At 47.2% G+C, this 20461-nt stretch overlaps 1 long non-coding RNA gene across 1 annotated transcript in view; it reads right to left on the reverse strand.

The window, feature by feature from the left end:
• LOC137233087 (uncharacterized) overlaps positions 1-20461 on the reverse strand; it is a 109170-nt gene extending 88709 nt beyond the window's left edge. Inside the window, exon 1 of the long non-coding RNA XR_010947289.1 lies at positions 20409-20461. This is a non-coding gene — a long non-coding RNA (uncharacterized lncRNA). The remainder of the gene's footprint in view (positions 1-20408) is intronic.

Consider the following 20461-nt stretch of genomic DNA (forward strand, 5'->3'; position numbering starts at 1 on the left):
CGGGCGCGCAGGCAGACAAAGACTTCACCTCGGGCAGGGCCGGAGTCTGGCTTTGCTTTGAAAGCAGTAACCTTGCCAGTGGCATTACAGAGAGGGGTCCTACACGTTGTTTTTCTCCAGAGGATTCTTCTATGACATCCAAAAATACTCAAGTCCTGACACCGTCCCGGACGCTGTCCCTTTACTGTGGGACAATCACGTCCCATGACCTTCCAAAAAAAAATTCCCAGTCCCCTTTGTGTGAGGCCAGAAAGCACTTGGCAGTCTCCCGGCCCCCATACTCCTGACACCCTGTGTTCTTTCCTGACACACCCACCCTACTGGCATCCAGTCCCCAAGGACCTTCCTCTCTTGCCCAGGAACAGCCTTCTAGGGTCCCTTGGGTTTGGGGAGGGAGAGGGGAGGGAGGGAGGGAGAGGGGAGGGAGGGAGGGAGGGAGGGAGGGAGAGGGGAGGGAGGGAGGGGGGGGAGGGAGGGAGAGGGGAGGGAGGGAGGGAGGGAGGGTGAAAAGCGGGGAGGAAAAAAGGAGGAAAAGAAGGAAGGAAGGAATTAGGTTTAGTTCATTCAGAGGTGTCATAGTTAATATCAATCAACTTTTGCTGCTTTTAGTTCCAAGACAAACTATGTTACTGAATAGGTGAAAAATTAAAAAAGAAAAAAAAGTATCCGGTGAGATTTGGTCTGAATGCACTTTAGCGGCCGACATACAATGCACTGTCGTGTCTGCCCCTTTGGCTGTGTTACTTAACCCCCAGATGAGCCAGACCATCTAGGTTTGTCACATACCAAACACCCAGCAAGGCCTGCCATATTGGTGACTGAAGCAACCCATGTTACCAATTCAGCTGGTATTTGCCAGAAAAGTATGTCGTTCACCTCAGCTAAGAACTCGCTAATTTTACAATCTGTGATAAACCAATCTGTGGAGGTGGGCCGTGGGTAGGGGACTAGCTGACTTCCAACTTTCTTGACACTCAGGATCTTCCACGCTTGGAAAAGGAGGCCACCTAAACTAACAGCCTTTGTTTCTTCATTGTGTCTTCCAGTTCTTGGTCCAGAAATCGTCAAAGGACCTTTGTAGTTAACACAGAAGCATATTAAACATGCCTGTTATGAATTTTAATTATTTTAATTAAGTTACCTTTTTCTACTTCTTAGTATTCATTCACATCTATATATATAACTTTCTCCAAAGTAATAAAACTCCATTAGTACAATTACTATTTTTCAGTAAATCTGATTTCCCTTTTCACCATGACTCTCAATCAGTGAGAATTAATGGTATAATAACTATAGAGGTTGCAACTGAAGACACAAATGAGAGAAAAACTGGGAATTTCACTAGAACCTTGGAATAGTTTTATCAATTCCTTATTCTCTTGCCCTTCTCCATCCACGGGCCCCACAAAGAAGGACAGGATAAAACGCGATAAAGGTTCAGAATAATGGATATTTTGAGAGAGACACACATACTTCATAACAGCCAACATTTCTTTCTCTTTTTTTAATTGGCTTTTAATGAGCAGCTGCAAAAGTTCAACAACCTATTAACTACTTCAGGGTCTGCTTTATGAGAAATGTGATCCGCCTACACAACCCAGAGCCCTGCAGATTCCAGTAAAGAGGGGTAATACAGTTTTAAAACTCAATCAATATACCAAAGTCATTGCACTGGGCATGCATGGCCTGGGAGGTGAAGGTGGTAGGGAGAGCGAGGTAGACTGAGATTCACCTTCTTATATGCAGATAAAGAACTGCAGCTATTTTCTTGTTTTCACCCAAAGAATGAAAAATGTCATTAATTCCTTCAAGACATACGCAAGCAACTGGCTTTGTTGCTCTTTCTCCCTCCCTCCCCCTCCCTCCCTCTCTCCCTTTCTCTCTCTCTCTCTCTCCAGCTTTAGAGAAAGGCAGCGGTAAGATTATAGCAGCGATGGAATCACAGGGTCTGGCTATATTAGCAGAATCACAGACAGCACTAGGGCGATGTCTTCGCTCTCCAGCTCTCTAATTATTTACCCAGATCAAGCCTGACTGCTGGAAAATCAGCTCTCTCCAGGAGGTAACCAAGCTGAAAGGTTCTTTTCACTGAGAAATGATGGGCTGGTGGCTGGCATCCAGCCTACTGGCCAGTGCGCCCTTGTGGGCAGTGTCACGAAATAAATACCCAGGACCACACCATTTCCCTCCTTCATCCCCAGGAAAGTATTGGTCAGTTTCAGAAAATCAGCAGAGACGAGCATGTCTGCTGTACAGAAAACACACAAAGATTGAGCCCCTACAAGACACAGTTCTTCAGAATTAATTTGGTGAAATGAGGGACGGAGCAAGCTGAGGTTGCTGGTATTTAACAGTTGGAGTGTCCGTGCAAAGTCCCTACATGCAGACAAAGCCGATTGCTTCATTGTTCCCACTGACGGGTGGGTGCTGTTTTCTCTCGCGCAGGTCTCCAGAAAACAGAAACTGTTCGGGCAACATTTATGTTCTCATTTGCTTGGGCTCTCAGAAAACAGCAAGCCACTAGCCCTCTGTCAGCTCCCATGCTCCTCCAAAGCTTTGGGTCACTCTCTTGACTCCACAGAAGAAAAGATTTTTAAAAAATCAATTGAAATCAATCTCATTTATATTTGTCTGTTTCTAAAAGCTTTGTTGGAAGCGTCACAATTCAAATGCTTTGCACTTTCTTATTTGCTTTCCTCGGACTGCAAAACTACTGTCTCACACATGCAAATTTTTAATTTGTCAGACCCACGATGGGATGGATCACCTTCAGATTCCTTTATTTTTCACTGCTCACAGACGAACATGGCTGCCAGCGAGGATCTGTCTGAACGTGAACGTGAACGTGAACGTGGGGGCCTGGCACACACATCACCCCTGCTCATTTACCTACGCACTTCAGAAGGTGCAATGTCAGGGTACATCCACCAAATCTATAACAGGTCTGGGGAGACAATGTACGTATTGTTGACTGGTATTTCAAATTTATGTTGTGTTTATTCTAACGCTATAATCAATTTGTATTCTCCACATACACAGCCACCTCTTAATAGTACATCTGAGGATTCTTTTTCCCTGCCTCTCGGTCAGGAGTGGAATTCCAAATCTGCCGTGGTTAGACTGCCGATGTTTAAAAACAAACTTCCTTTTTAAAAATCCCTCTTTTGGACAACTGGCATTCTAACTTGAGCTTGAGAAGCCACGGACTTTTATTCCCGCATTCAACATCCAACCGAGCTACTTCCTTTGAGTTCAGCTGGGATTTGTAATATATTCATCAAATTTCTATCATGAAACATTTGCATCAATATTACAGTTTTCTACGTTCAGGAGAAGGGGCTCAATAAATTCATTATTTAGAAAGTAACTAAGTATGGGTCTGCTAAAAGTCTATATCAAGTTTCTTATTAGACACCATAGAAGCACACCAAGAACCAAGTATTAAGAGAAAAATTAACAGAATTTTGAAGAGGGTATAAACTTAACCAGCTGGGATGATGGGGTCATCTCTATTTCCAATACAGAAACCACTGCTCAACTGTCTGGTGATATCATTTAAAATAGGGAAAAGTTGATCTTAGTAGGAGGGAAAAAAGCCCTTACCCCATCTCATGTTGACAAGTTGTTTTATAGGAAAAAAGAGAATCATTTATATTAAATTATTATTCATTGGGAGAATACATATTAATTATAAACAATTTCCTCTTTGGTATTGAAAAAAAATTTAGATGGAATGTAGAGGAATTTTCCCCAAGTTCTAAGAGAAAATAATAACCCCAGAATTCTCATAACCATCACACAGACTATAGACTACAGTGTCCAAATTTAGAATTTTTTATCTTCTATAGAAAAATGTTTATTGTAGTGATTGGAGTTTAAAAAAAGCCCCTCTTTGGACGCTAGGGACATTTCCACTGCTCATAGGGTTTGCAGCTGTTTAAACATTTTGAGCTTTTTGTCTCAACTGGATCTGGCTCTACTCAGACCAAAATCACTGTTTTATTCACCTGAGTGCAGGGCAAGTTCCATTTTCCTTCCTGGGACTACTGAATGGTCCCCCCTCTATTTTTCACCCAACAATACCAGATATAAAGTTATGGGAGCATTGATACATACCCCTAAAACAAATGGACTACGCCGGGACCACCCCAGCCTGGAGAAGAGCCATTTGATTTGCTATGGACAAATTATTTCAGGATGGAGAACCAGCATAGTCGACTGCATGGGGGCATCCCTGGAGGAGTGCAGACCACCTGTGACAGCTCATCTCACAGCTGATGAACTGAGCTTTCCTCCTGGTCTAGATTCCCTTTCCTTGGCCTTGGTGCTAATCTTTATTGGCTGTGTGTGACCCCCATGTTTTCATGGAGGTGGTCCAGTTGGACCACGAGTGCTTCGTGAGTTGCTCATGAGGAATCACAAGATAGTAATTCTAAAAACCAATACTACCTCATCGAGTTACGGGGCCAGAGTGGCCTAAGTCATTGAAGTATCAGTGTTTGAAAGGAAAATGTAGTAGACCCGAATGTAGCTGGCATGTATGCAAACTTGACATGGCAGCACTGCAGCATGTGAGGGTAGGGGGCTGGTCTATTTTGCAGAAGAGGCAAAGCGACAGGAACGAAGTGACACAAGAAGCTCTTGTCCCAGTCCAGGGTTATGTCCACTGAATCAGGGTGTCTCCCTCAAGAGTCTGAGCTCTGAATGTCCAGCTAATACTGGGATGGGATGGTCCCCTGGTTTTTTTGGGAAGCAAGGGCCTCTTGTTACTCTCTACCACCTTTCAACCCTAATTCCCATTCACCTTCACCCTAAAGGCTACTCCCATCCCCTGCTCAGGCCAGCACCATCAGTATCAGGAGTGCTGCAGTTGGAGCCTGGATCTGAGACTCCTTTATTTACATAAGCGCAGGTAAAGGTGACCCCTGTGTGATGCCACCCTCTGGCTAGGATTCCATCCGTGTGGAGAATGGAGCTTGAGTCTGTCCGACCAACACCAGCATCTAGAACTGGGGCCTGTTCATGAGCAACAACTGAGACATGAGGGTGCGACTGGTCTTAGCCAAGGTCAAGGTCAGGAACCACCTCTGCTTCTAGTTTTCTGAGTTCTTTGGTCTTTCCCCTTTGACTACCATCTTACAATCTTTCTATCATGGCCTCGCTATTACAGCTGCTCCAACCAAAACCCCATTTTACTCCAACTGTCATCATCTGTGAAGATCTTGTAACAGGGAAGAATAAAGCTGACCCCATATTGGATCTGTTTCTTTTACTGGAACCTTTGTTTTCTATTGCTTTTGCTACAAGTTAATCACTGAAGGGATGTTGCCTATAAGCTTAAAGCATACATAATGGCCTACCTCGGGGAACCCTGCCTCCCCTGCCCCTGGTGTTAAGCTAAAACACCTTTGTTTAAGCTCACAGGAAACATCCTGACCAGGCCCACCTGTGAATGGCTGCAGGGAAAGAAGAAACGAACATATCCTCTCTGGAGTCTGGCCAGAACCAGGAAATATCTGCAACAACTTATCACCTCCCCCTCTTTGTTCTATAATAGAAACTAGCAACCAAACCCAGGCAAGATGGTTCTTTGGGACACGAGTCCACACTCTTCTTTGTCTGCTGGCTTTCCAAATAAAGTCACTATACCTGGCCCCAACAACTCGTCTCTCAGTCTATTGGCCTGTCATGCAGTGAGCCGTATGAGCTTGGACCGGGTAACAATCTCACCTCAAAACCCTCAGCTGCTGATGCGGACATGGGCAGGGGCAGGTCCTGTAGCGGGAGGTTACAGATCTGACTTTTCTTCCCACCTCGCCTCTCTGTTTTCCTGCTGCTGTCAGTGCGCTGTCTGGAGACTGAGCACACCTGACCTGTTGTCAGACCTCAAGAGCTCCAGATGAGAAGACTGGTCACGCCACTTACATGCTGATGAAAGTCAACACTTTCCTGGACAGACCCAGACAGTCCCCAGATTCTCTGGGGGAAAGACGGTCCACCTGGCTTCACAGACCATCACCATATCTGAACCGTCCTCACTGAGGGACCTCGTCTTGGCCGTGAACTGGAGATAAAGGGATTTGATCCCATTATGGCATATAGGGTTTGCACACTTGCTTCTTTCCAGCAGTTAGTTCCTCTCAGGCTTGGCTGATAGGCCAGGCATGGAACGGAGAGGGCAGCATCCAGCTTCTCTGAGCCTCAATTTCCTCATCAGTAACATGGGAAACGTGCAACCAGCCTCACAAAGTTTGGGTAGAGATGAACTGAGATTACGTGTGAGAAATCTGGCACCGAAGGCAAATCGTTGTTCATCCTCTCTAACCTACCCAGGATTTCGGCCACCAGGAAGTGGTCACCATCTTTTTCCTGGTGAGAAGAGACCTGTCCTCCAAGCTCCCCAGAAACATGTGCCACAGCTGCCTTGGGGAGCCCCTGGCCGGCTGTCAGGGAGAAACGGCAGGTGGGTGGTGGGCAGGGGGGCTTCTTTCTCCACCTGCCTGTACCAGCCCTGTTACCTCCACCAGGTCCTCCTGGCTTCTTAGCAGATGGATTCCCAGACATTCCTGTCTTTAGACTCTCTCGGGTTTACCTCTCCGTCCACCCAGAGCCACGGCTGTAAGGTCACCCTAGAGGTGAGCGACACACACACAACCCTGCCAGTATGGCCCCTACCAGCTAGTGGGGGCGAGAGAGACAAAGCAGACCACGGAAGCTGCAGAGCATTATGAAGAAACACAGGAAGCTGGGGCGGGTGCCTGGCGAGAGGGGAACAGGAGACATAACACGATCAGAGTCGCGTTTCTCAAGCCCACCCTGGATGCTGTATGGCCGGAGATGGAGCAGAAGCTGGGGACAGGCAGACCAGATGCAGACGGAGGCCGGGGTAGGAGCCTGAAAAGGGAGGTGGTGGCCTCTGCTTGGGTGGTGACTCTGGGGATGAGGTGGGTGTGGGCGAGAGGGAGACAAAGGTGCCAGCAGGCTTGGGGCTTGTGCACTCAGGTTGCTGGGGCTCCTGGTGCCTGGCAACTACAGGGGAGATTTTCGGTCCCCTGAAATGCACCCACATCTTGGCCATGAGGCTAAGAATATCCCACAAGGGAACATCTGAGGCAGGGAGGGTTGGGTGGGGTCCCTGAACCACACCCCTTACTGTACATAATGGCCTGAACCCTTGGGCCACCATCTGATGTCTGCTTCATACGTGGCACTTGGATGGGGCAGAAAGAAGTACCTGTGAGAAACCTGAGTTGGCCCCCAGGTCCCCAACTGGCCTACAGAGGACCACGCCACTGGATGAAGCCTTAGGTTGGGATCACAGGAGGGGTTCTCTCAAATGGGACAAGAGTCATGTAAACATGTGTCTTTCAAAATGACAGGGAGGTAAACTGGAAGATTGGGGTTGCCATATACACTCTACTGTATATAAAACAGATAACCAACAAGGACCTACTGTAGAGCACAGGGAACTCTACTGAATACTCTGTAATAACCTATATGGGAAAAGAATCTAGAAAAGAGTCGATATATGCATATGTATAACGGATTCACTTTGCTGTACACCTGAGACTAACACAACATCGTAAATCAACTCTACTCCAATAAAAATTTAAACATAAGTAAATGGAACTTGAAAACAAACCAAAAAATACAGGGAGGTACACAATGGCAGGTGACACTCCCCTTCCCCTCACCCCTGGCCTAGGGAGCCACAGGCAAAAGCAATGAACCAAGTAGAGACAGACACACAAAGAATGGTGTCACTCTGATAGGACAGTCATTCTTCCCAAACTGGCGCCAATCCCTGACCTAATCTTATTCACCAAGAAGCAACAGCACGTCCAGAGAGCGAGCTGACGGAAGACAGCCCAGACCCCGGGTGGAGCTCGGCGTGGCACAGATGCATTAAATAAACAGTAAATCGCATCAACTCCCTGAATGCTGTGATGTGAATCTTCTGATTTTAGGATGGCGCCTCACTAGAGCTGTCAACCGTCTCTGCCTCTATAAAATACGAATTACTACTGCTTTTCATTGGTTGCAAAATATCCCCAGCTGTTCCAAAGAGTGCTTTCCAGAAACCAGTCAGTTTTCGCTGCAACAAGGCTGAGCCCCTAATACATGCCAGGCGTGGTTCTCCGGGCGCTACACGTACACACTAATTCGATCCTTGCATCCACCCTGGGAGGCAGTACCGTTATTTTACAGATTCAGAAACTGATACACAGAGAGGTTAAGGAACTTGATCAAGGGCACACAGCAGTGACCGATGGCACAGCCGGGATTTGAAGCCAGGCCGTCTGAATTCAGGCCTGTGCTCCATGGTTCTCATGAACAGTCTCAGGAGCTCAGCCCTGTGCTGAGGGCTTCAGCCACTCACCCTGCCTCTCTTCTCCCCCAGCCCTGAAGCCTGTGTCCATCTACCTTGGTTTCCCATCTTGCTAATGTGGGTACCCGGGGGGATCAGGGCTCACAGGTATTGTGCGCCCCTGAGCAGGAACCCATGCCCTATTTTTTCAGCATTTCCCTAGCTAAGGTTTAGGCTGCCCTGAGACAGATGTCTGATTATTATCTGGGGTAAAAAAATTCAGGGTGGATACTCCTCAGAAGCCAATACCCATAGTTGAGAGCATATGGTTCTAAATTTTGCAGAGACAGAAATCTAATATTGAAACAAAAAGTAATTCTGCAAGTCTTTGAAACACTTCAAAAACTGATCTGCAGAGGCAGGCATAAATCATTGTGAAGGAAACTTTTCTTCCTAATAGGAAAAAAAAAAAACCTAAGGGGGAAAAAAAAAGTTGAGGAAATGACTCACTGATGTGTATGGAGGCGAGAGATAGTGGGCCCTGAGGACGGTTTACAGAAGCCCGGAGGCCCAGCTGGGAGGAGGAAGCTGGGAAATGAGGCCCCTGGAGCACATCTAAGCTTCTAACTCGTTCCTTCTTTTTCTTCTTCCACAGCTCACGATTCAGAAACACCTGGGGAAGGTGGGGAGCTGGGCCTGGGAGCCTGGGCTCAGGCTGCTCAGAGTCCAGGCCTTGGAGATGCAGGACAGCAACAAGGAGTGCCTCTACCTCTTCCTAGCTGTGTGACCCCCAGCCACTGGCCTGCCCTCTCTGAGCCAATTTCTTCATTTGCAAAATGGTGACAGCAGTACCTACTGCATGGGTGGCCATGAAGATAAAAGAAAGCACCCACACCAAGGGCTGAGGAAACACTGCAAAGGGAGAGCTAACAACGGCAGTAATAATAAGGCTGGTAAATCCCTTTCTGTCCTGGACCACGGTGCTCAGGGCCCAGGTGGCCAGTTCAGGTCCAGCCCCGAGGGACAGAAAGCACATACCTTGGACATTCCCGATTCAGATGATGTCCCTGGAGCTTGAGCCAACTGTGGGGCGTGATCCTGAACTGAATGGGACCCCCGTCTCCTCACTGGGCCCTCGGGTCAGAGCAGGTATTGCAGGCCTGGGGGGCCGGGAAGAAGTGGCCTGCCTCGGTGGTAGGGCAGGGTTGAGGGGTAGATACAACCAAGTAAAGAAGGCTTTCCAGGGACGTTGGATCTTCCTGCATGTTGGACTAGCTCCAAAACTGTGCCGTGTCTCAGTCAAGACACCTCCTTCAGGCCAACCTGGGTGACCAGGTTGGGTGTCTGTGGGATCCCCTCACTGGCTGATGGAGCATTCATGCCAACGACCAGGGTTACAAATAACCATCGTCCTTCCCATGTGGGGCTCTAGTTTCCAATCCTGGGACCTTAAATCATGAACCAGCCTGCTTTCTCTCTGATTTGCCTGGGTGGGTGGGAACGGCTCCCCACCGCCCACACGGGCTGCCGCGTCATCCTGCAGAGGGACCCTGGGCCGGCTGGGCTCGTCACGTGCTTGCGTCCAAGAGGCAGCCCACCACCTCCGCCAGCCCACAGACTCCACGACGCTCCGCCAGCGTCGCCCGCCCACTCAGCAAACTCAGGAGCCAACCCCGGGCTGTTGGCCCAGGCCATCGCGCTGCCTGGGGACAATGAACCCTCTCGGTGTGCTTTACATCGAATGGCCGAATAGCCTTCTTAAAGCAATGCCGCTTGACCATTCTCAGGTACAGTAACACCTATCAAGAGAGACACAAATGGTGCTAAAGTGAACGACGGGGCCATCCTCGCACATACAAGGACTTCTCTGTGCAGGCTGGTTGTGAGTTGTCCTTTTGCAGCGCCTTGATCGTCACCCAGAGATTGACAGCAGAGCCGAGAAGGCGCTGGCCGTGTTCTCGGGGAGGTGTTCCCAGAGGGGCCACCCAGAGTCACCCACGTCCTTTGAGGCTGTGGCCCTGGGGTGGCCTGGGAAGCTGGGGTGCCCGTGTGCTCCTGGCCCTGGGGGGGCTGCAGCGGGGGAGACCTGCGCGGGGAGGGGGAGACGGCCTGTGTTCTTTCCCCTAAAAGTTTGCCGAAGGGACTCTTGGCTGAAGGCCAAGTTTGGAATGTGCAGCAGCTCGTCCTCATCCTCGGGCCACAGTCCCCTGGGGGCTCGGCTGTGGTTTCTCCTCTAGGGCTGAGCCCCAGTGGACCCCTGGCCTGACTGTGGGTATAGCCACTGCCGCAAAGGTCTCCACGCGGTGGGTGAGGCTCACGGGTGGGACAATGACAAGGCCCAGGGGAGCACCAGCCGGGAGCACCAGTGTGGCGGGATCAAGAAGGGAACGTCCCCGACCACGGCCCGTGGGGATCTGCAGCGCTCGCTGCGCAGCCGCTCCCCTCTGCCCCGCGGCAGTGCCTTAAGTCCCACTGCTCCGTCTCTGCCTGTCCCACCTTTACATCCACCCCACTCTGAAATACTTGACATGTTTGTAGTTCCTCGAATAAGCCCGGCCTTCGCACCCTCCCTTGGGCCTCTGCGTGCATCTGTGGCCTCTGATGCCCTTCTAGTTCCTCCTCCTTCACTAAGATTGAGCTCTGGAAGCTTCTCCAACTTGGCCCGGCTGGATGAGGCCCTCAGCATCTTGGCTCAACCCCTCCCAATGTTCCTCCTGATGGGCTGCCAGCCTTTCTCCCCACGGCAGCAGGTGGCAGGAGAGCACCCTTCATCTCTATGCATTTGTCCAGAGCAGGGGCCTGGCTGTCCTCTCGGTCCCCGGGGGATCTCCCACAAAAAAGCGGGGAGGCGATGGCTTCGAGGGTCTGGCTCAGCCATTTGAGGCTACCCTCAAAGCAGCTGCGCAAGAAAGGGGCTCAGGATATAGCCAGGTGGGCTAAGGCAGAGACAGGGGTAGAGGTGGGGTGGGGACAGATGACACAGGGAGGGGGCAACAGTGGGAGGGTTCCTGGCATCCTTTTCCCTCTACTACAAAGACATGCCAACTGTGTCTCAAAATTCTCATTCCTTCCAAGAAGACCAGGGTGGAGAAAAGTGTTTTCCCAAAGTACCATCAAGGAGCTGGGAGGCTGCTCTGAGAACGAAGGGATGAGTGAGCAGCTCTGATGGGGGGTGGGCGGGGGCCAGCGTGGGGAACAGAGTTCCCTGCTGGGAGGATGACGCTGTGTGTATGTGTCTGGTCAGTGGGTGAGGGGTCCAGCACGTCCACGCACAGGGGAAAACCAAAGGCCTGGTCACTGCCAAGGGCATCTAGTCAAGAGCACTTAAAAATGCCACAGGCACCTGGGCGGGAGTATGTGATGCTGGTAGAGCTTTGCAGGGGGGCTGTCCTTGGATGTAGGGACCGACTGTGGCTGCAGGATGGAGTTGGGGGTGGGAGCGGGGACCCTGTGAGCAGCTGCATATGAGCCCGGGCAGAGAACCAAGAACCAGAGGTGCAGGCAAAGGTGTGGGGCTTTGGGAATGAGTGGTTTGGCCAAAGGCATTGAAGGAAGCTTGCGGGTGACCTGTGAACCAGGCCTTGAGGGAGGTATAGATCAGCAAACACGGGAGAGGGATGAAGAACAGGGGGACCACGCACTGAGGCCTGGGCTGCAGGGCACAGAGGACCCAGCTAGCAGCCTTGGGTGGCCGGGGGCCGTGAAGGCAGGGTTGGGTGGGTGAGGGAGGTGTGGACAGCCCTTTCCTCATCAAGAAGCCCTTAGGAGCTTTGATGTGAGTTCTGTGAACTGACCTATGGTTCCACAGCTGAGGAGGGATAACTGGACAGGAGAGCCATCTAAGCAGGCAGAGGCCAACTCAGAGCCTTTTTGATCAGGCCGGGCATGAGACGGCGCAGGTCTGAACTCGGTCAGCATCAGAGTGACCAGAGGACGTTGCAGGGGGACCAAGGCTGCAGGACTCAGGAACAGCACTGGGGTGGGGGTGGGGGGGGCGGGGGAGGAGCAGCTGAGGTTTGCACCCTGATTGCCAGGGAGCAGGGTGGCATGGGGAAGGGGACTTGGCCCACTTCCACATCACTGAAGGACACACCCGGCCGGAGCTGCAAAGCAGGCTATGGAAAGGTCACCACAGGCCCAGAGGTCATTTGCTCGATGGGCGGAGCAGAAGTGACGAGACTGCAAAGAAGGCAGGAAAAGGTGAGGGGCGAAGATGCTGAAAGCCAGCATCACATTGAGGGTGGCTGGACGCATAGCAGGTGTCCAACAAGTGAATACAAGCTAAGGGGGGCAACCCCGCTGAAACTCCTCCTGCACATCCTGAACTCCTCCGCAATGGAGCCAGAGGCAGGCTGCATCAGCAGCGCCAGCGAAGCTTGACACTCGTCAGTGTCCAGGCCCCACCCCAGAGATTCTCACTCAGTCTGGTGGGGAACCCTGACGGCAGCATGTCTTGAAAACCCCCTCACCGTGAAGACGGGGTTGAGAGAACCGAAAGAAACGGTCTAATTCTACACATGAGGGGTGGGGCTCAGGAATTTGCTTATGAACATTTTTTTCCTGAAGAATCTCCTAGGTGATTCTGAGGCAGGACCAGATTGGAAGATCCTGGGTCTGGGGGAGACGGTGGGGTGCAGGCTGGGAGCTTCCAGAGGACAGAGCCGCTCACCCACCTGTGCCCACCACAGTCAGGCTGGCTCTCCCCACACAGATGGAAGCCTCCTGGGTATGCCGGGCAGCATGGGGTCCCCCTGGGGGCACAAAGGGGATGGTCACAGCTGCAAGGCACACTTCACCCCCTTTCCCTCCCACTGGCCTACCGCTAAAGTCTTAGGATGGTGGGAGCCAAAGAGACCAAGCTCCACCAGGACAAGTCCACTCACCCAAGGACTCTGTCCCAGAACAGGCTCTGAAAAGGTCACCGTCAATTCAGTCAGAAGACCCTCTCCATTTATAGAGGAAGCTTTCACCGCCTTTAGGAAGAGGCCTGTCTGCGGGATGAGTGAGTTGTCATAACTTCGTAACAGGTCTCGCCTTGACTGAGGGGGTCCATACCCTTAAGCGCACTGGAGGTAAAATCCTTCCAGACACAGAGACCCCAGTGTAAGTAGACGGTGAAGCTCTCACCACGGACAACAGGATACAGTGACAAAAAAACAAGGAAGAAGTGGTGGAAGAAGCTTCTATAAGGGCAAATCCAGACTTTTGCCCATAAACCTCTTATCCTAAAGCCAGAATTCTAAGAGGACCTCAGAGGTACAGTCACAACCAAACAAAGTAGCCAGGACCCAGAGAGATTCTGGGACAACAGAGAGACTGCCCAGTTGGGGACTGGGTCTCAGAGAAGCAACAAAAGTCAAACTCATGGAAGCAAAGAATGGAACAATGGTTGCCAAGGGGGCGGGGGGAGAATGGCAAGTTGCTAATAATGGGTATGAAATTTCAGTTATGCCGGATGAACACATTCTAGAGCTCTGCAGTGCAGCATGGCACCTACAGATGACAATACTGTACTGTACACGGAAAAATCTGAAGAGGCTAGATCTCATTATAAGCGTTCTTATCCCAATTAAAAAAAAAGAGTAGTAACAATATCATGCACTGGGCCCCGAACTGGGAGGACTCAGTTCTATTTAAAAATGTGGGGAAAAGAATCTTAAAAAAAAAAAAAAAAAAAAAAAAAAAGAATAGATACATGTATATGTATAACTGATTCACTTTGCTGTACACCTGAAACACAACATTGTAAATCAACTCTACTCCAATAAGAATTTAAAATAAATAAATAAATAAAATGTGAACATAAGACAGCAACAGCACAGCCATGATTTGCCTGGCAGCTGCACGTGGTGAGCGCACAGTGGTCAGCACTGACCCGTCCCCAGTTTCCGGAGTGTGCATGGCCCTTCGCTCACATCATCCACAAAGAGGACTTTATGCAAAGCTGACTCACTTTCCTGACTGTCAGAGGCAACACTGTTCAATATATACAGCCCCCAGCTACATGTGGCTTTTTAAATTTACATTTTAATTAAAATTAAGTAAGATTTTAAAGATGCAGTTTCGGAGTCACACTAGCCACCTTTAAGCGCTCAGTAGCTACATGTGGCGAGTGGCTCTGTACTGGACAGTACAGACAGCAAACGTTTCTGTCATCACAGAAAATTCCGTCGGACAATGCTGCTCAAGAAGTCTGCTCTATAAGGGATCCAGTCAGCCTCATGTTCAGAACTAGAAAAATTAAGAATGATTAGTCATCGTGGTCACTGGTGGCGACATCCCTGGACTATCACAGAAGAGAATAAAAAGCAGAAAACCCTGGAATTCGGCTGACTCTCCTGCCTTTACTGACATCTCTAAAGAAACAGGAACTCTCACCTCTATGCATGTTCACTTTGTGCTGGTGTTTTGTTTTGGTTTGGTTTGGTTTTTATTTAGCTGTCAACTTAAATCCTTGCCTAACGAGTGTCTGTCTGTCTGCTTTACTCCAGCATCCCAGCTCTGCAAATCCCGGGTAAGATACATCTCCTAAGGAGCGTTCATAAAGGCCTGAGGTAGAGCTTTGCCCAGGCTGGAAATTCACGTCCTCCAGGTTATTTCCACAGATTGTATGAGAGTGGAAAAGCCTGACAATGTGGATCTCTAGTAGGTTTCATATTTTTAAGTCTTATCTTGAACGCTTACCTTTTACTTTTAACGATACGAAAGAAAAATGATTTCGAGTAACTTGTGGAGCGGTATAGGTGTGTTTGCAGGAGTATAAGAAAAGCATGGCGATGAAACAATGATTCTGAAGAGGGTGTGGCCAGCTTGCTGGGGAATAACATCAATTTCAAATTCTTGGCTTGGGAATAGAATTCAGAGGCTGGCCACTCCCTCTATTTGGCCGAGACAAAATCAAGTCCATCAGACGATGGGTCTGCATGTCCACACTTGTCAGTGTGACCAAAGCCCAGTCTTAAGGGAGGCAAGGGCACACCAAGATGAAGAAGTTTAACCTGAAAGTGGGATTAACTGGTTTCACTTGATTTTTTTTTTATTTTTAAAAATGAGACTCTCATTCCTTAAAGCTACCCTCCTCCACTCAAAGCACACACACCAAAACCAAAATAATCCAAAAACATCATCACACATTACGCTTTCGCCAAATTCAGGCATAACCGTGGTGGATCAGCCTATCAGTAAGAAAATGACTTTTGCCACAGCATTATTTCAAGCCAGCACTAACCTGGGGAAAGAGTTAACCCTAATTTCTTTAATGTTATAGGACATTTGGTTATGTCAATTTCTTAGTATTGTTTCCAGTTAAACTGGAAAGGTTTAGGCTTGTTTGAAATGGTATATATGTTTAACTATTAATAAATAAAGCATAACAATATAAGTGTTTTTTTTTTTTCTGCGGTACGCGGGCCTCTCACTGCTGTGGCCTCTCGCATTGCAGAGCACAGGCTCCGGACACGCAGGCTCAGCGGCCATGGCTCACGGGCCCAGCCGCCCCGCGGCATGTGGGATCTTCCCAGACCGGGGCACGAACCCGTGTCCCCTGCATCGGCAGGCGGACTCTCAACCACTGCGCCACCAGGGAAGCCCCAACAATATACTTTTAATGAGTATATTATATACTTACATGACATACATAGAATATATTATTAACATATCAATAAACATTTGGGCTGGCCAAAAAGTTCGTTCGGGTTTTCCCGCAAGATGCTGCTGTAAACCCGAACTTCTTGGCCAGCCCCACATAAGACGTCATCAGCTGACTGTGAGCCCCAAGTTATCCCCTCTCATATGGGGGATATGGATTTTTTTGGTATACAATCTAGTGATTCATAATTTTTAAAGGTTGTACACCATTTAAAGTTATTACAAAATATTGGCTATATTCCCTGTGTTGCACAATATATCCTTGTACCTTATTTTATACCTAATAGTTTGTGCCCCTTAGTCCCCTATACCGCCCCTTCTCCCTTCCCTCTCCCCTCTAGTAACCACTAGCTTGTTCTCTATATCTGTCAGTCTGCTTCTTTTTTGTTGTGTTCACTAGTTTGTTGTATTTTTTAGATCCCACATACAAGTGATGTATACAGTATTTGTCTTTCTCTGTCCAACTTATTTCACTGAGCATAATGTCCTCCAAGTCCATCCACATTGCTGCAAATAGCAAAATTTCATTCTTAAGAGGAACATGGGGGTCTAATAAACCGAACTTGCTCAAGGCTCAGCAGAAGTTCTATGCCCTAAGCAAGTGGTTTGAGCATGAGCAATTAAACCTGAAAATAAACATTTTATTAAATGTAAAACTAGATTTATTAAAAGTAATATATACCAAACTACTACTTCACTGATAATTGAATTAATACACTGTAATCTGTCTTTACTTTGCCTCAACGTGTTCTTTACGAAAGTGAAAAAACACCAACTTTTAAAAATGCGTATTATCCTTAATCCATCGCATCAGCCTCGTTATTTAAATCATTGTTGAAAGAAAAAGTCGTCTCACTACTGTTCTTTTAAATGAATACAACTTTAAATGAGCTGCTTCTAACAGAAGAGAGCTCTGACTCTGCCTTCTGAAAATGTTGCAGTTGCAAGAAAACAAACATCGAAGAGTTCCAGTTACTTCCTAACGTTCACTTAGCGTATGCAGAAATCAAACCTCAGAAACTGTAATGTCCCTTCTGTGAAACGACTGCCAATTCAACTCGGTTTTCAAAAGCTGTGTTGAATAACGATTTTTAAAAAGCAATGTAAAAAAAAAAATGTAAACGCCTTACCAAGTACCTGGTGAGTATACTGATGTTGTTTTTAATTCTACTGACATAAAAGATATGTTCTTCAACTTGTTTTGTCTTTAAATATTCTCACTGTAATATGGTAGGAACTGGTAAGAAAGCAATCTATTAAACCTAGGTATTTATATTACCAACACATAATCTTGAATATCTTTTAATCAGAAAACAGCTTGCGTAGCTTCTTCTTGGTCCCTTTCATTTCCTCCCTTCATTTTATTAAAATAAATCAGTAAAATGATCCAAAATTTAAGACAACAGCAAGGCCTGTAAAAGCACATTTCAGACTTTGGGAAATTTTTTCCTTCCCATTCTCTCTGCCCTGCGATTTCATTTTTCCCTTTTGTTGGTGACACCCAATAAGTCCAAGTTTTAACATTTGCAGACATTCATTTCTCTGTAGGTTAAAAGTTAATAATTTATTCGAATAGCTAATTCCCGAGTTTAAAGTTCTCATGTAACGTAGTTTTTGCTAAAATTTCAGCAGCATAATTCCCCAAGCTTAAACTATTGAATGTGATTGCCTCTTTGTGCAAGAAGCCGCATACTATAAATAGTTTCTAACTGTCATAAAACAGTATACATATATAAGCGACTATATAGATAAAAAATTTTACTCATACAAGATATTGCTAAAGTCTATAGCTCCCCTATAATCATATACTGTTGCATCTCTGCAACTGGCGAGTTCTCAGATAATCCCATTTTCTTAGCAAACTTTGCATGCTCTCTTACTGCTAATCAGAAACCTTAAAAAACAAATCAGAAGCATTTTAATGAAGTAGATGAAAATAGGCAAAAGTTCTTGAAGCCCTACAGAAAAATAGCAGATATGATCAGGGCCTGATGTCACGTCTTTTATACCCTAATAGCCTCACTTGTCCTATTTTCACACACTCTGTGATAAGTAGGTTCTTCCAGTTGTCGGATAAGACCTGAGATTTAAAAAGTGAAAACTCTGCCATAATATGCTTTTAAAAATCTTGAATACCGTAAAGGAACTGGAAGAGACACTTGTCTAGAACGTGATTTAGTTTTTGCCATAAAAAAGCAAACTAAAACCTGATAAGCAGGACATCCCTGGTGGCACAGTGGTTAAGAATCTGCCTGCCAATGCAGGGGACACAGGTTCGAGCCCTGGTCCGGGAAGATCTCACATGCCGTGGAGCAACTAAGCCCGTGAGCCACAACTACTGAGTCCACATGCCACAACTACTGAAGCCTGCGTGCCTAGAGCCCATGCTCCACAACAAGAGAAGCCACCGCAATGAGAAGCCCACGCACCTCCATTAAGAGTAGCCCCCGCTCGCCGCAACTAGAGAAAAAGCCCGGGTACAGCAATGAAGACCCAACACAGCCAAAAAAAAAAAAAAAAAAAACCCTGGTAAGCAAAAAGCGCATTGACTTCATTCACTTATAGGACACCAAGAACTCCCGACGGCAGGTAGGCTGCACCCCAGCCGGTGGACTGGGAAAGTGTAACATACCCCACACCGTCTTGGGGTGAAGCAGGATGACAGCTCCTACAATACCCCATGTTCCCTCTGGGGCCAGATTCCACACAGACGACCAACGGCAACAGAGTCAGAGAAAAGCTACAGAAAGTAACCAAAAATACCACTTTCCCAGAAATACTTGCCATCACAATCACTGCTCTATCAGGAAAAGAGAATTTGAAGAATTACCCCTAAAACTGTGAAGTTGAGATTCCTTTACTTATCATTCAATAAGAAATTTAAAAAGGAAAAAAAAAAAAAAAAGATTTCACTTTCCTAACGCATGGCTACTCCTCTGCTCAGTTGTTCTTAAAAATAATTTATGTAAAGCAGGATTTTCTCTAAATATACCGTGCTCTCCCATGTACACATTGAAAATATTTGCATACAGCGAGTGTATGCACTGATACACACATGGTGAAAAGTTAAAAAATATGGACTGCATAAATCAGGAGCTGATTTTAAATATACACCAACTTAAACAGATTTGTTTGCAATTTCTGAATTCCTCAGGTAGAAAAGATCTTTCTCGCTGGCTGCGATTCTAGAAGATGTTTATACTCTAGAGGGTGTGCAAAAATGCTTCCCCATATAAACAAAGAAAGAACGGTCCCAGGATCTTGGTATTCTAACCTTGCCTTTGCTATCAAATATCCACCCCATGAATGTGCGGAGACTGGTGGAATCAGTCTGTCATGCTACAGTAAACATGATATTTTGTGTGCTGCCCAAGATATTTTTTTTTCTCACGAATATAAGTCGCCTGCCATTTATTATGAGATTTTTTTTCCCGATTGACACCCCATTATGTATATTCAGTCAAGCTCAAACAAGATTTCAAGTGATCAATATACTATTTGTGCCAAAAGTCTATTAGCCGCTCTAGCAATAAACTCTGCAGCAAAATCAAAAATGGAGAAATATTTAGTGAACTGAATTACACGGAAATCCATGTTTGGGGCAAGGAAACAGAGACAGGAGGCAGAAAAGCAAGGGGAAGAGAAGGCAGCAGAGATGTTTTTCCTAATAAAAATCAGCTTTCTAGAGCCTGACCGCTGATGAAATGCATTCAATGCCTAAAGGTTTTTCCAAAATAGCTTAAATTACATGTGGAGGTCTCTACAGAGGCAGGTAAGGATCTTCCCCTGGGTCCCTTTCTGAGAACAGAGAGTAAGGAGCCATCCTCAGGAAATCTGTAAAATCCCCCACCATCCAATGTCTTTGTGGAAGGAGTAATGGCCTCCTGCATATTTTAACACTTGCCATTTTATAACTGACGTGTACCAGATCCCAACAGTGTGACCTTCATCAGCTGAGCTAAAGAAGCATTTTGCTTAATGGACGTGGCGGGAAAGCTAGCTCGATAGCAGCCATAGGATTTCTTCTGGCACAAAACAATGCTGCTCCTGTGTGTACCTACGTATCAAAATCTGTTTGCTTGAGCCAGGAGAAGATTAGAATAGGCAGGGCCACCCAGAAAGATGTGACATCTGGGGAAGTGTCAGTTCAGTATTGCCCAGACACCAAAGGTACCTATTCTATTGCCAGGAAAATAATGGGGTGAGGAGGAATAGAGAAAAATACCAACGGACGGCTGTCTTGGCAGTTGTATAAAGTTACATTGCTGTACAGTGAACAAATGTTGGTCTAAGGTGGGTATCCCTCCACCTACCCAAGGGGATGATATCACCTCCTCCTAGCCTTTTACTTATGAGGCTAGAGTCTTGGTCAGAAGGAATGAAAATGGGAAGAACTGTTCTGCATAGAGCTCCAGAATTACCAATGTTTGATTATTTGGTTTGCTGAACTTACATTTTGAACCACTCGCAGGCAGAAGAGCAGAGTCACCATCCACTGTATCAAAG

The sequence above is a fragment of the Pseudorca crassidens genome, chromosome 10 (assembly GCF_039906515.1).
Source record: "Pseudorca crassidens isolate mPseCra1 chromosome 10, mPseCra1.hap1, whole genome shotgun sequence".
Classification (NCBI taxonomy): domain Eukaryota; kingdom Metazoa; phylum Chordata; class Mammalia; order Artiodactyla; family Delphinidae; genus Pseudorca; species Pseudorca crassidens.